The 16161-nt window shown below is 38.0% G+C and overlaps 1 protein-coding gene across 4 annotated transcripts in view; it reads right to left on the bottom strand.

The window, feature by feature from the left end:
• The window catches only part of LOC121955317 (exostosin-1), a 268903-nt gene that overhangs the window by 77633 nt on the left and 175109 nt on the right, over nucleotides 1–16161 (bottom strand). The gene's annotated exons all lie outside the window — the stretch shown is intronic.

The following is a 16161-nucleotide window of genomic DNA, read 5'->3' as shown; positions in this document are numbered from 1 at the left end:
GAAAAATAACGTTTGTTCCTAAAAGAGCAAACGGGGCTAAAATGTTGCTCACTCATGCAATTTACAAGACAATAGAAATAAATTTAACATCTTCAACCCTGTAGTGGTAAAGCTCTCCTTAAAACAGAAGAATGTGCAACAGTGATCCAAAGTGCATTGAAACGAATACACAGCGAGCCAAGAGTGTAAGATGAATTTTTTCAAAGGCCTAATCTGCACCAAGGTTTTTTTTGAAAGTCCAATGGCAGAGGAAATCACACCAGGAATGGCATGAAGAAATGAAAAAGTGAATTTATTTGTAATCAATTATAGACAAGGCTGGTGGCTCCTCATTAAATACAGTTTCAAATATGGAAGAGTTAAAAGAAATGCATAAACATATATATTTGATGGAGTCCTGGCACTGTTCACAGAACAGATGAAATTCTCCTGTTAACAAGCACTATATATGAAATAAATATACAACATAATTATGAAGATGAATCTACCTTTAAGAACTAAAACACTAAACAATCTTTGATCCATGTATTCACATCTACACTTTGAGAGGTATTAACTGCCTCTGTAGGCTACATAACAACAAATCTGCAAGTCTACAAAATTGGGTGGGCAAAACGCTCCACTTCTGAAAAATTTGCACAAAAGTATGACACCGTGCAACAGACGAACAAAACCAAGCAGGGGGAATTCTCCCTTCCAGCTCCCGCTGCTTTAAACATCATCTGTCTAGACAAGCTCTCATCAGTTAAAGACACACCGTAAAGCAACCTATTGTAATGGAAACGCAAAGCTCTGCAGTGCTCGCCTGGCAGGGCCAGCCTTGGACCGAGTAATGCCAAACCAAGTCACTGATAGAAAACCCCCATTAGAGTCAAGATGGCAGCAAAGATAACAACAATATCTGACCAGGTAAGGCTTGTTGTTTTTAGCCAAGCCAATTTCTGGGAAACTTGCGGCCCCTACCAGACAGTTAAGAGAAGAGAGGACTCAGCAATCAACTGCAGTACGAAAAAGTTGATAAAAAAGGTTTTTCAGGGGTGACCTCTAGCTCACCAGGTAGAGTGTGCGCCCCATTTGCCTCAGGCTTTTGCAGCAGCCTGGGTTCAAGTCCAGCCTGTGGACCTTGTCTGCATGTCATCCCCCCCTCTCTATCCCACCCTTCCTGACTCTCTTCAGATGTCCTAAGATTTTTCAAAGATTGTAGGTAACCAAAACCACAAGAGATCATTTGGCAGACATAAATCTGCACACAAAATATTTGGTTGATTGGTGCAGTAGTTTGTGAAAGCAGCTGCAGACAGACGCAATGCCATCACAAAAAATTGTAAGATACCCTCTATGGTTTTGCCTGGCGGAGATAATAATGTTCAATGTGATTACTTCAGGGTCCATCAGATTACATTAAAGAGACACAACATAAGCTTTAAACTAAGGACAGCTCACACTAGGAGCTTAAAGCAAAGAGTGTGAATAAAATTCCCAAAATGTATGTCCCCTTTGATTTTGCTCAGTACATAAAAGGGGAAAGGGATATAAATTCAATCCCTAGAGAACTGTGCAGCTTCATTATGTGTCAGCGTGTGTCAGTAAATGCATTCAGGCAACACAGAACAGTCACGTTATATTTACGCAATTTCCCTCGCTGACTAACCAAATTTGTTTGTTCATTTTCGACAGGCCGCATACTCTTGCGAGCAGAAGACTGGGGAAGAGTGTGTGGTTTGATGCATTTGTTTCAAAATGGGAGTCACGAGGAGAGGCCCCTGTGGCGGCACAAGATGTGAAGCAGTTGTGATTTGTTAAGTCAGGCCAGGCGCTGCAGGGTTTAGTTCATCTGTGTGTGTAAACACGTCTGTGTGTCTAAAGTGTTGATTTGGGAGAGCTGCAGATTCACTTCTGTAATGTTATCCCCTTGCCAGCTGCAATGTGTTACTTTATACACTACTGATTGGTGACTTATTATTGCTAGTTTATCAGAGAAATTAGCACTAAAATTTCAACTACATTTTAGAGAGACAACATTCTGTTAATTCACAATAAGTGCACGTGTGTAGCAGAGAGAGGCTTAAATGGCCATCACTGCTTTTTATTGCTTTGATAAACAATGATCACACATGCTCTTTGAAGCATATGTTGAAGTGGTATTGCAAAAGCTAATAAGGAGCTCAAACAAGTCATATATAAGAAAACAGCAGCTTTGTTATGGAGTCCGACAAGAAATCAGCCAGGTGGATATCATATCTGCTGTTATTAGCTTATTGTATATATATTGGTAAAGACATTTATGTCAGCCATTAATCAGCAACAACAAAAAAAACTGTGGGATTTTTTTTGATGTTACAATATGTTTTGCATTCTCTGGCAATACTTTTTTTCCCTTCCATTTCTTATTAGCCATATGTCTTGACTTTACTTGAAATTGGGCATTAAATATGCTAATATAGCATTACTGCTGAATCGGCATGATTGGTTAATACCCGAGGTCATTCATTGATACTGCATGATTATGAGCTACTATAAGAAAAGTCAGCACATTGGTGTGAAAAAGGAGCATCTTCCTAATTAAACCTGCTCACATTTTGATTCTTAGATTCCAGTTTATGTTTACCAGTCACTTTGTTTCTGCCTTTTCAAATGTCATCCTGGCTGAACCAATGTGCAAGAATTTGTTCTCCATGTACAAAACAAAGCCCACATATAGTACAAAATAACATCTACTTGTGAAAAAGATTCTCTACAACCTTAAGGCATGAAAGATCATTCAGATCATGTTATCAGTTCATCCATCTGACAGTGATTGATTTTATTCTATATATATACTGACTTTCATTACATATATTTATATTTAATTTTATATATTCAAGTTTCATTCCATATAAACTAACTTTCATTACATATATTTAAGTTTAATTCTTTATATAGGATTTAAATCCATATAGACTGACTCTAATTCCATATATCCACATTTTTATTCCATATAATCAGGTTTCATCGCATGTATTCTGACTTTCATTCCATGTATTTATGTTTAATCCCATATATCCATGTTTCATTAAATACATTCATACTATTATCATTACGTATTTTCATTTCATATATTCAGGTTTCCTTCCATGTATTCAGATTTTTATTTGATGTAGTCACATTTTATTTCATATATTCTAACCTTCTTTTCATATATTCAAACTTCAAATTTTATAATATTCTAAATATACTGTCATGAGAGACAGAGGGGGCTAATAGCAATTCAAATGCTGTGTACTGTGGCGTAAATAGTCCCATATCTCAATAACATGAAGAAATACTTTGAATGATGTTCCCTTTTGAATCTTTAAGGCCAAAGTGGTCACCCTTAGAATTACTAGAACAATTCAAAGTGTACAGTTGCAAATCTATCTCGTTAAAACCCTGAAAGCATCAGTGGTCAAGGCTAACAACTGCCTGAGGGGGAATAGTTCAAGCTGCCACAACACCCCAGCCAAGTCTATCAGCAACTGGCTCTTCGGAGTCTGTTGGAAGCTGTTTAAAAACTCGTCAAAGCATCAGCAATCTATTTAGTCCACCATCAAAGAGCGTGGCAGGGAATGTGTGTGTGTGTGTGTGTGTGTGTGTGTGTGCGTGCGTGCGTGCGTGCGTGCGTGCGTGTGTGTGTGCGCGTGTTTGAGAGAGAGGATGAGCGGACTGCTTTCTCCACAGTCAGTCTTATAAATGCCTGTGCCCACATTAGTGCAGAGGCGTGCTCATGCATTAAAAGCCCTGCCGTTGTCTCCAAACTCTAGTCAACAAATCACATAATTCAGACACCATATGGAAAATGTTTGATGCTTTAATGGCTTACGCTGCAAACAATGGGAGGAGACAGGGTCTGGCTGAGTGGAGACAGCATTAATTATTTGAATCTTATAGTGTATGTATGTGTGTGTGTTTCCCTTTGTGTTGACCAAATGTCACTACAGGAATAGAAAGATAAGAAAAAACCTCCAAACTGAGGAGATTATGATCAACTTAAAGCAGATTTAGGTCTGGGTTATAGAGGAGAGGGTTAAAGGCTTCAGTGACCTTCAAATGAACTGCTTGCCGGATCCTCAAAAAGCCAAAAACAATCAGTCAGACTACTGTGAGTATATTGTCTGCCGAACTCTGACACGTGGAGACGTGGGGCATCACCACACTCACAGAAGCCAAGGTAGAAGATACAAAACAGAAATTTAAGTGAAAAGACAACATAACGAATACAAGAGAAAAGGTGATGCTGAAAAGCCAGAATGAAAATAAAAAGTCGATACAAGTTGAGGTGGCCAAATGTGCAGAACTCAGTATCTTGTTTATGATTAAAACATGACTGAGAGCAAAGGTACAAAACAAGCGCAGTTGATGGTGACAGTGTGACAGGAAGGGGTGTAAATTACCAGTTTCTTCATGCTACAAGATTATATTGATTCTTTGGATGGTGAAACAGTATTTGCTTATATCACAAAGTCTGCAACAATACAATACAATACAAATCGATTCGACTCAATTTGATTCTGGGGCCTGCGATCGATATGGGATTATATCATCTGCCCATTTAACATAATCTGTTACAGAAGAAGCCCTTGCTGTTTTGCTTTTGGCCATGGAAGATAAAAACATCACGTAAACAACGTCAGTAAGTGGAACCGCTTAAGTGCAGTAAAGTTTACTTAAACTGACTCCACATGAAAGCCACTGCTTTAGACTGTCTAAAAGCCTTTTCTGAAGGAAATGTTTTCATTTAGAGCAAATTATGGTCTTTCTCCTAAAACTTCAGGGCTAACTTAAAGCTCTGAAGCCAAACTTCTCCAAACAGCCAACAAACAGATAAACAGCAAGGCCATTTCACAAAAGTATAAAGTTTGACTCAATAATAACTGCTCAAGGTGCACAGACATGTTTGTTTGCTAGTGACACAGTATTAGCTTAAACACCTTTACATTGCACAAATTAGCCAAGCGGCTAGCGCAGTTTAGCTAACAATTTACATGTATTATTCAAACTTTTTACTTTTTACTCACCCTTGGTTTAAGTCGCCGCATCTCCCGACAGGACTGCACGGCTGAATTTCAGTCTGCATGCACGTTTTTTTTCAGTGTAACATTGTTGAAACAGAACAGCAAATGTTAATGTTTCTGTAGCAAAAAGCCAGCAAAGTGAAATGACTCCAGGCAGGTGCGTCGTCCTTAATCCCTTAAAATCAATCTTTACATATGACGTGCTCAAAAGTCAAAAATCAAAGTCAAAAATATTTCCACACTGCCGAAATATTCCTATAGTCCTAAGTGTCTTTTCTGGTTGCTTGCCATCAGCCTGCCGATGTTTGAGAGCGACAAGGTCTTTCAAAATAAAAGCGTGTCCTTAGGCGATAATATCATGGATATGTTAAAGTGAAGTCAATGATCCGTGCAATAATATGGGTCGGTGTTTTCAAATTGCATCGATCAAAAAACTTCTTCTTCCTCGGGGTTTTAGGGCAGCTGGCATCCCATAAATTACATTACTGCCCCCTGCTGGATTTATTCTGACACTGTCACCATATTCTGTTACAATCTTCTGATTTGTCCAGCGGATGACAAAAACCTAAAAATCCATCTCCATCACTCCCTTGTGCTCCCATACTCAATTATACCTTTAACTCTTGCCTCCTCTCCTCCTGCCCTCTGCAGCCCTGCCATATTTCCTGCAAAAAATAAGAACATGCTCCACTGTCTTCCTTACTCCACACTACACAGAACCCATTAATAATCATTTGTTCTCTTCTATTAGCTCCATCATTGTCAACCTCTCCCACTTTATTTTGTCATAATATCTCAGTGCTGCTGCCACTATGTCTATTTCCCTCCAAACAATGCTCTTCCCGTCTGATTTTGAATGTTTAATATTTGTTTCCAACTGTCCTCTTTTAACTGCCTCTCTCACCAAGTTATCTACTTTTTCATTTTCTGGGGTTCCTGAGTGAGCTGGTACCGAAATAAAAACTATGTCTCTCCACTGACTAACATTATTTCAAATATTAAGTGTTGATGTCTGGCGGCTGCCCTTTTAATGCTTACCAACAATGAAACTGAGTCTCTACAAATGAGTACCATTTCAAACTTCACAACATACAAAGGCTCATTTGTATTTCCTGTTGGAATATTTTGCAGTATTTGTAAATGACGTCAGCTGACAGGAAGTAAACATGGACCCATGCCTATCACTGAAATGTCAGTGGAATGGTCCACATCGATCCAGATCACTTTTGGCTACACAACCAAAATCTCAGGCCGTTGAAACAGAACGTATAATGTTGCATAGAAATCACAATTCAAGTTTAGTTTCAAGAGATTGTGTGGGGTAATAGCATAATACGAATTAGTGCTTTGTTAAATGCAAAATGGTATGTTATGTTGCCATCTGAATGTGAGACACCTAGTCTATTGTGGCATAATTTCCAGCAAAGCAATTTCCTGGCAAAAGTGAAGAATATCTTCACAAATAGCAACAGCAGAACACCAGTTTGACAGCAGACCAGTCGGCTCAGAGAGATGGGGAATCTAACTTTGTACCGGACTCAAACAAACAAAACCAGAGTAAAAACAGCCAAAAAACAAACTTGTGTGTATGCCTCTGTTTGCCAACACACTGGGGATACTCATGTTTGACTTTTGGTAGTATCGCTTTTAACCGTCATATCCAAGCAACAGCAGCTCCGGAGGTTCCTGGGAGGGCAGACTAGGCAGAGGTCGGGGAGCTGAGGAGTCCCAGAGGAGGTTCCTCAAAATATGTTACACCAAAACCACTTTGAAGGGAAAATGCTGTCATTATAGAGGTCTGCTCCCGTCAAGTTTCATCAAAATACCAGAAGACAGATGGCACAACTTCACAGAAACACCTTAGCTTCAAGTGTATCTGTGTGTCTGTGTGTGTGTGTGTTTGAGGAAGAATCATTTGCATGTTCATTGCTGCGTTGGTGTGTCTTTGAGAGAGAGAGAAATTTCCATATTTATCACTGTGTGTATATGTGTGAGTGTGTACGTAAACATCACAGTTGAGACTGTTCCCTTCTCTGGCTGAGTTGAAACACAGGTCTCTGGGCTGGTATTAAAGCTTAATGTTGCAGACTGGTCTGGCTCAGAATATTAATGCACGCTCACTAATACATACCACCACCACCACCACCACACACAGACAGAGACAGAGGCAGAGCTGATATACAGAACACACACAGAGGAAGCAAAAATACCAGAGAAGTATCTTTACGTTTGGAGAAAGACTATGTTGGGCAGTAACAACAACAGACTGTGAGCTGTATGACAGAGGCTCAGTTCCTCAAACATTATCAGAAATTTGAAAAATGACAGTTTGGTTACAACTAACTAGGTAAGCATCAATACATTTTTTTTTTTTTTAGATACCAATGCCAATACTTCAACTGAGGATATTTGCCAGTATTGAGTACAAATAGGACACCGGTGCTCATTTTCCCAAATTTAATCTGAACTACCTTTTATCTAAGGTATTATGAGGCCAGGGATTCCATTTCAACTAAATAAACCGAGAGAGGAAACACTGGCTGGCAAATGAACAGTATTTAAAGGATAAGACTGGGTATCTTTTATATTTTACCCCCATGCTCATGCACCTTTCATGATTCACAACACAACTGTTTTATTGATCATTTTATACTCCTCCTTACCAGTCCACAGGGGGCGTGAGTTTACCAGAAATTGGCTTGACTAAAAACAACAAGCCTTACGGTCTGATCCAGTACACATTTTGGGCTTTATCCCGTGTCAAAAAAACTGATATCAACAGAACATTTTGGTGTCATTTTAAATTGGAGCATGTGTAGATAATTTAATACATGAGAAGTTATGATCCACTAAAGTTAGAGGGACGATTCCATCATGCGCAGCTGTGACCCATCATACCACACCTGGAGCATTTTAGAAGGAGAGCATTTTGCTTGCCTGACTTTATAGACTTGTAGAATTTGTTGATTTGATGTATATTTGTATGTTATTATCAAGCACATACACTGAAACTTTATGTTTCAACAATGCTGTGGTTATATTTAGGCACAAAAAACACTTAATTAGTTATTGAAATGATTAGTTTCAAACATCATAAGACACTATAAACATGGAAAACACAATAAATTATATATATCACAACACACAAACTACAATACACACTACAGTATACACACCACAATACCTACATCATGACATATACCACAATACACATATCACAATACATATGCTAAAATACACATAACACAATGCACCAATACACTTATACTAATACCTCCCTGAAGTGTTCGACCAAAACCAAATTAACTAAGAGTGTGTACAGCTTCAGTTTGCTTTTTGTTTGAAAAGTGCAAATGTAACGTATTTATGGTCTACAGAAATTTACAGTGCAATTTTTTTTTTTTGCAGCAACTGGGCATAAGCCATGTGAGTGCCCCTGGTTTTTAGCTTTTCATGGGATTTGTTGACAATAAGAAAAATAAACAATAATGAAAGGCTGATCCTGTAATGTAGATGTCATGGCTGATATCCCATTTATTTAACTAGTGTACCTACATCTGAAAGAAAAGCTGCTCAGAAAATAATCCTACCTTAAACAAAACCACAAATGTGTGACCACACTAGCAGCCTTTTACATATGGACTGTTGTACATTAAAACCATTTTAATCTGGACCATATCGTTGGACTGTCCATCCATTGTCTAGTATGATTTGTGAAATGAAATTCTAACCCCGACAGAAAAAAATAGCCGACCAGATACACCATGCAACTATCATTATCAAAATGACAAAAGAACTGAACTACATTTTAGACTTGGGCCTGCAGTGAAAATTGTTTTCATAATATAAGTTAAAACAAAATTCTCATAATAAAATAAGTGATGTAATTAAGCCAAGGTCTCTGGATTTGTATTGACAGTAATCAGTGACTGTTACATTACAATGAAAACACAAAAGGACTTAGCACAAACAGCTTTATTATTTTGCTTTTTGGCTCATATATTTTTAATTTCTTAAGACTAATAATTACCTACATGCAACAGTAGTCACAAAGAACTAGCTCCTTTTTCTTTTGCCATTTTCAGTGACTTTAATTTGACTTTTTTCTTTAATTCACCAGAGCAGCAGACAGTGTGTCACAATAACAAGAGACTATTTGGCCTTGGGTACATCTAAAAAGAATTTAGTGGCATCCAATCTCATTCTAGTGCACTGAACAAGAGATGTTGTCGCCGGGCAGACATTCTCGCACAAAACAGGTAAAAGCTTTCTGCTGTTCAACCAATCAACTGTGACCTTTCAGGGTCAACATCTTCTTTCTCCCACAGCACAACAGACAAAAAATCCCCTCAAAGTAGTGAAATCAAAAAAGCTGCAAACAGTGCATCTTTATTTCTTTTTTTTTAAGCACAGATCAGCAGGTGATGGGTTGACATTTCCAAATCACAAATGTGGGCTGTTATTGTGTGTGTTATCAGCAGGTGTGTGTGCATGTGTATTTATGTGTGTGAGAGTGAGAGTTATCAGAATGACTGTGCACATAAATGGCACATTTTGTTGTGAGTGAAAAGGGCACAGGTGCAGAATTTAGAAGAATGTGAATTTAAGATGCAGTGTTTCTTCTTTTTTTGTTTGCTCTGGCTTTGGCTGTCTCCTAGTCTGATTGGTCTATAGAGGGTATAAATAAAATGATGGATGATGGATTTGAAAGTTTTTTGTGTTTCCTCGACAGCTTTGGGGTGAAAGTCTGTAAAGAGTAGGTGAAACTTTTTATTTTTTTAACTTATAACCCTATATATATATATATTTTTGGTTATTATTTGCCACTGAAGCTTAAACGCTTCCAAGGTGATGTTTTGAGCACTGTCGGAGTTACTGAACAATGTTTGCCTGTGTGGGTCCACATTTTGTTTGTATCTCCAACCCTGTCTTCTAGACATTATATTTATGTTATTTACAGTCTGCTCATTTTTAGATCTTTAGATCTTTAATCTTAAAAAACTATAAAAATCAATCAAGTCTTTGTCTTCTTTGTGCATTGAGCACTGTAATTGGCTGTTTAGCTGTCACAGCTAAAATAAGAAATTACACTCTGTCACAGCTATACACAATTGATTTGCAAAAGTAAATTAATTTTGTAGGAACTGTGATGTTTTTCTCTTAATACAGTGAGGAAATATTGTAAATTAATGTATCTGCCATACTGCAAAATCTAGTTGATATCTTCCAATACAAAACTTTCCTATACCACTAAAGCACTGTTGACTTATTCAGGGTTATGTTATGGCACTCAGGTTAAGGAAACATTACTGTCTTTGTTTGATAAAGAAAAAGTTTGCAGTGACTTCATATCACTCGCTTATCCTAACCTTAAAGGTAAACTATACAGGATTGTGGTTACTGTTTGAAAAAATGCTAGCAAGAGTGAAAGTGAAAGAAAAATCCAGACACAAGCCCTTAGTACATGCTATAGGGCTGCTAAGCCCCCTATTCATGCCACCTTTGCCTTTTTACACAGGACCAAACAACAGCTGCATCATGCCGCTCCAGTGTCGTCCAGTTTTAGATGGCATGCTGGCATCCCGGAATCAAAAGTGGTGCGACGTGTAACATAATAGTGCCGTAGTGCTACTGTGACATATAATATAGGCCTTGGCAACACTTTCCAGAGTGCAATGGCAACAATGGCATAACATGGCAATAATAATCATTTACTGTCCTGTTATATGGCAGTTGATTTCGTTCATTTGGTGCTGCTACTACTTCTGCTGCTGGCTTAAAGGCAAGACAACTCTGTCTCCCCATTTTGGGATCATATTTTTTATATCGAATGATGAGGCAAAATAAGGGGACTACTTTCTTGCCTTAAATGGGCAGTGTAAAAGAGGCTCTAGATTCCCCTTCACTTGGTATTTGACCTCGACATCTTTGCATTTTTTCAGTGTTGTGTCTCTTTGAAGCATGCTGCTTATGGTCTGGCTGCTACGTTTTATGAAGCCCCGACAATTTCCTGAACACAGAATATAAGAAAATACAGGCAGAGGGCAGAGTCTCTGCAGAAAAATGCACGGCCTCACACTCAGAGTGGGTTATAAGTGATGATTGAGAGGGATTACTTCGAGGGGAGTCTAAAATTCTGCATTGTATATGTTTAACCAAAGTCCTGGGCATTGTATACTTCCCATCCACTTTGCTGCTGAACATAAATTTAACACTTTATTCACGTGGAAAAATGTTGCCTGAGAGGTCAAAAGTTGGTATCATGCAAATCGTGTATATGCAAAAGAATGCAAGTGATGTTATACAAATTTCTGTCAGTGGTGTCCACTGATCTTCAGGTGGTGGTAACATGCCAACACATAGACTTATTCAACGTTAAAGAAGAGAAATAAAGAATTATTATTAGGAATATAGTTAGAAAGTAAACTTTGCAAATGTTCTATCTTTAATACTATCTCTGCCTGTTTGCCAGTTGCCTCTGATGAGTAATGCCTCTGTGAAACATACACAGACGCACATACCCTGAGGAAGTGTGTGTCCTGTGAGGCACCATTAGCACCCTCCCCTTGTGCCCCTGCAGGTTTGTGTGTGTGTGTGTGTGTGCTTGTGTGGTAGCAAGTGTGTTAAAGCACTTAACACATCAATTTCACTCCTTATTTTCTGTCGTGATCTTTTTTTTCCCCTCTTATCTGCTTTCTGGGAATATATAGAACAAAAACTGAAAATATAAGTTAGAATTATATACGAAGGCATACAGATTCAAAAAGCTACATTATAACAAACTGCAGGCTTGAGAATGTGCAGTATTTTATACATGTCATTTCTGCATTTCTTAAGTGCAACCATGCTTCCAGGACAGCTGTGGCATTTGCCAGATGAGTGTTTTATGAGAAAAGGGAACCTTGCGCAGGGATGTATAGATGAAGACCATCAGCACCTTCCTAGAGAGTCACGTTAATGTCAAGTGTAATCTTCCTGTTATTGAAAAGCAAGCTGTGTAAATACATAGCAATAATTCACATATAATTGTAAATGCAAGCCTTATAGTGTAACTCCAAGCATAGAATTATATCCTACAACAACGCCTGTATACAACATATCAGCTGCACCAAGGACATACGGAGATGAGTAACATCTATTAGTGTCTTGCATGTCAGTCTAACGATATTGAATGTACTCCATGTGATGTCAAACACAGAGAAGTAGCACATCCTTAAATTTAAGGGAGAGTGTGTTTGTTTGTTTTGTTTTGAAAGTGATTAAAACAATTAATCAATTATCAAAACAACGACTAACTATTTAACTAATAATTGGTCTGGTCAAATAAAAGTCTGGTAAAAAGTTTCATTAGGGGCCCATATTAGTAAAAACAGGCCCAGTCTAAAGTAAAAAAAAACAATTTGAAGGGGTGTCTACATACTTTTGACCATTTAGTGAATGTGCTTTGATAAACAAATACCAGCATTAAGCAGTAACCAATTTTATCACTCTGATAAATTGCCATTGTGGTCATCAGTCTCACTAATATGCTACTAGTCACTGTAGCAGGGTACTGCTGCAGTGACGAGTAGGTTGAAAATGGGAATATCAGCCCATCAGATGCACATTGGCATTAGGTAATGTGTCAAATGTACGCGAAGTTTTGTAATTTATACCTTTTCATTCTTTAATAATGTTCTTTACTAATGTCAACACATTGGTCACATAAATGCAGCCTTCCCAGTTACATGGGTTATGTATGAATTCTGGTGCATTACTATTTGTGGGTTCACACAGTGATGTAGTGGAAATTGATAGTGTGTGTGGGTATTAGGTACAGTAGATAAATAGATTACCAAGGAGGAAATGGGTATATTCTATTATATATTCCAATGACTTTTTGGCTGGCAGGTGGGTATCCTGTAAATATCCACAAAAAGAGGTGGGTATACCTCACATACCTGTGTATACCATCCACTACTCCACTGGGTACAAGTATGAAAGGTTCATGAGAGCAGCCTGCATTGAGAGCATTTGGTATCACTGTCACATCTAGTAGATTAAGGCGCTAAAACTACACGGTTAAGTTAAGATGGTTTGTCTTAAAATACGTGTTTGTTACTAAAGTAACATTATGTGACAAATGATATGTATTTGAAATAACTAAAAGTTAACCTTTGATTTCACCAGGGCATACAGCCCAGTCTCCTGGGTGAAAGTCCTATGTTTGATCTCCCACACAACACCCTACCACCTCCCTACGTGGACTTTCTTGCTCTTTACACTAATTTCATGTTCCTGACTTCTTTCCTTGCTGCATTACAAGTAAGTAAGTAAGTAAGTAAATTTTATTTATATAGCACCTTTCATAGATAGAAATCACAAAGTGCTTTACAATAAAACACAGTGCTTCACAAACAGAATAAATGGTGATTTACAAAGGATAAAATACAACACAGTTCTTCGAAATAAGGCAAAAGAAAATACAATATAAACACCAAGTTAATAAAAGAGGTTAATTAAAAGCTTGTCTGTATAAAAGTGTCTTTAGCTGCATTTTAAAGGAGTCAATGGAGTTGGTGCAGCGTAGAGCCAGTGGCAGAGAGTTCCATAGTCTCGGTGCTACTGCCTGAAAAGCCCGATCACCACGAGTTTTAAAATGAGTGCGTGGGACGAACAGCAAATTCTGGCCTGCTGACCTCAGAGCACGAGATGAAGAATGTGGTTGCAGCAGGTCAGAGATATATTGTGGTGCTTCACCATGTAGGGCCCTAAAAGTTAAAACTAAAATTTTAAAATGAATTCTAATATGTACTGGTAACCAATGAAGAGAAGCTAAAACTGGAGTGATGTGTGACCTTCTATTTGTGCTAGTTAAAAGTCTGGCTGCGGCATTTTACACTGTCTGGAGACGATTTAAAGCTGACTTATTTAAACAGATAAAAAGACTGTTGCAGTAGTCCAGACGTGAAGAAACAAAAGCATGCATAATCATCTCAAGTTCTGCTTTTGACACCAGTAATCTGAGTTTTGAGATGTTCCTGAGGTGGTAAAAACAGTTTCTGACCAGCTGTTTAGAATGATGCTCAAAAGACATTGATCTATCAAAGAGGACACCCAAATTTCTAACTGATATTTTATCTGAAAACCCTAAAAAGCTTATGTGTTTTTTGATTTCTGGGATTTCCCTGTCTGGAGCTATAATCAAAGTTTCTGTTTTTTAATTTTTTAATTGTAGAGAATTATTTTGTAACCATGTCTTGATGTCTGTCAGGAAGTGTATTAAACTAGATAATTTATGAAATTCAGAAGCTTTGAAAGAGCAGTATATCTGGATGTCGTCCGCATAGAGATGATAAGATATAGTATTAAAACGTCTTATAATTTGCCCAAGGGGAAAAATGTATAATAAAAACAGAATCGGACCCAGAACAGATCCCTGGGGGACCCCACAGGGAAGGTCCGCTGTATCTGAAATCATTCCATTTAGGCAAACACTGAAAGATCTCTTAGATAAATAGGATGTAAACCATTCTAAAACAACACCAGTAATGCCAAACAAATCTTTTAGCCTGTTTAACATGATACCATGATCAATAGTATCAAAAGCAGCGGAGAGATCGAGTAGAACCAGAACTGTGTACTCTCCAGCGTCTGCTGCCATCAAGATGTCACTAGAGACCTTCAACAACCACTCCTGATAATGGACTTTTTAATCTTAATAGTAAGTGTAGAAGGACTCTTTTAACTCACGTCTATGACGCTGATAACCACTAATATTGACAGACAATTCCAGCATCTGGTGGGTAAGGCAGTGAAAGTGACTGTTGTTGTATATGAAACAAAGCATCACTGACACTTTCTTTTATTATGATTTCATCATGAAAACTGTATCACATGGATTAAACCACAATGTTTCAGTCTGATTTAACATGGCAGGCTCCAGTCTATACATAGAGTTCCAGTAATGACCGCAGACACACACAATTCACACTCACACATGATGGAAAAATAAACTTGTGAGGTTACCCTCAGTGCAGGCAGCCATGGAATCAATAATTCTGAATACACGCCACTTAACTCTCGCCCGCTCTGCCTGTAACTCACTCCCTATCTCTCTCCTTCCAGAAAAGAGGAGAAGTGAAGAAGAACAAGACCAGGCGAGTCAAAGTCACCTCCTCCACCCTCCTCCACCTCCTACCGTGCTGAACACTTCCAAGTCCTCCCTGTTTCCAGAGATAGCGACAGGCATTAAACAACATCAGGCAGGAAATCGGAGATGTAACAACGTCTTCTGCTGCTGAATTATTGAACACTACAAAGGTAGCAAACAGGAACACACACTTCAGTGCACAAACACACACTAATATGAAATTTCATGCAGGGATACTGATGATGACTTTGATAAGAGATGGCCAAGACAGCATGTTATTTTTTATCAAGTCTCTCTGTCTCAGCATAAATATTACAGAGCCAGAGGACAGCTGGTTCTTCAGCAAACAGAATCAAAACATGACAGTAAAACTTGTCAACAAACTGAGATGATGAATCATCAGCAACACTTTATAATCACATCAAGGTTTTGGTCTGTTTTCAGAGACCTCTGCCCTGACCCATATATAATGGATTTGACTGGAATTTTGCATCTAAAAAGTACATAAAAAGGGTCCACCATCAGTGTTTCCAATATCTGGAGTAATTCACAAATAGTAAACAGTAGAAATTGTTTTATTTCAGACAATTTCTTCAGTCAAGTTGTTCCACTTACATTATTTCTGGAAAGATAACACTCTGAGAAAACTACATGCACAGTTAGATAACACTAGATGTAGGGGGGATTCATGTTTTATTTTTATTTTTATTTTTAATCTGGGTGACTTTAAAGTGTCAGTGGCTTGTCCTCTCTTTGTTTGCTTCCTTCCTGTTGTTGGTGTGTATATGAATTAATTAGTAGCAAGAATCTATAAGATCTTTAGGATCATCTCTTGAATTCATGCATATTTAATATGATAATGATGTATATGGCAAGGAAAATTAATCAATTAATATTAAAAGAATGTTCTTAAGGCCTGGTCACACCAGAAAGTGGTAACATTGAAGTTAATGGCACTATACACTAGGTGACACTAAGTGACTTCTTGCTGAGCTACAT

This window comes from Plectropomus leopardus, chromosome 16 (genome assembly GCF_026936395.1).
Source record: "Plectropomus leopardus strain MGB_pleo_1.0 chromosome 16, ASM2693639v1, whole genome shotgun sequence".
NCBI lineage: Eukaryota > Metazoa > Chordata > Actinopteri > Perciformes > Serranidae > Plectropomus > Plectropomus leopardus.
Note: the sequence above shows the minus strand (reverse complement) of the source record. Positions and strands in the feature narration are given on the sequence as shown.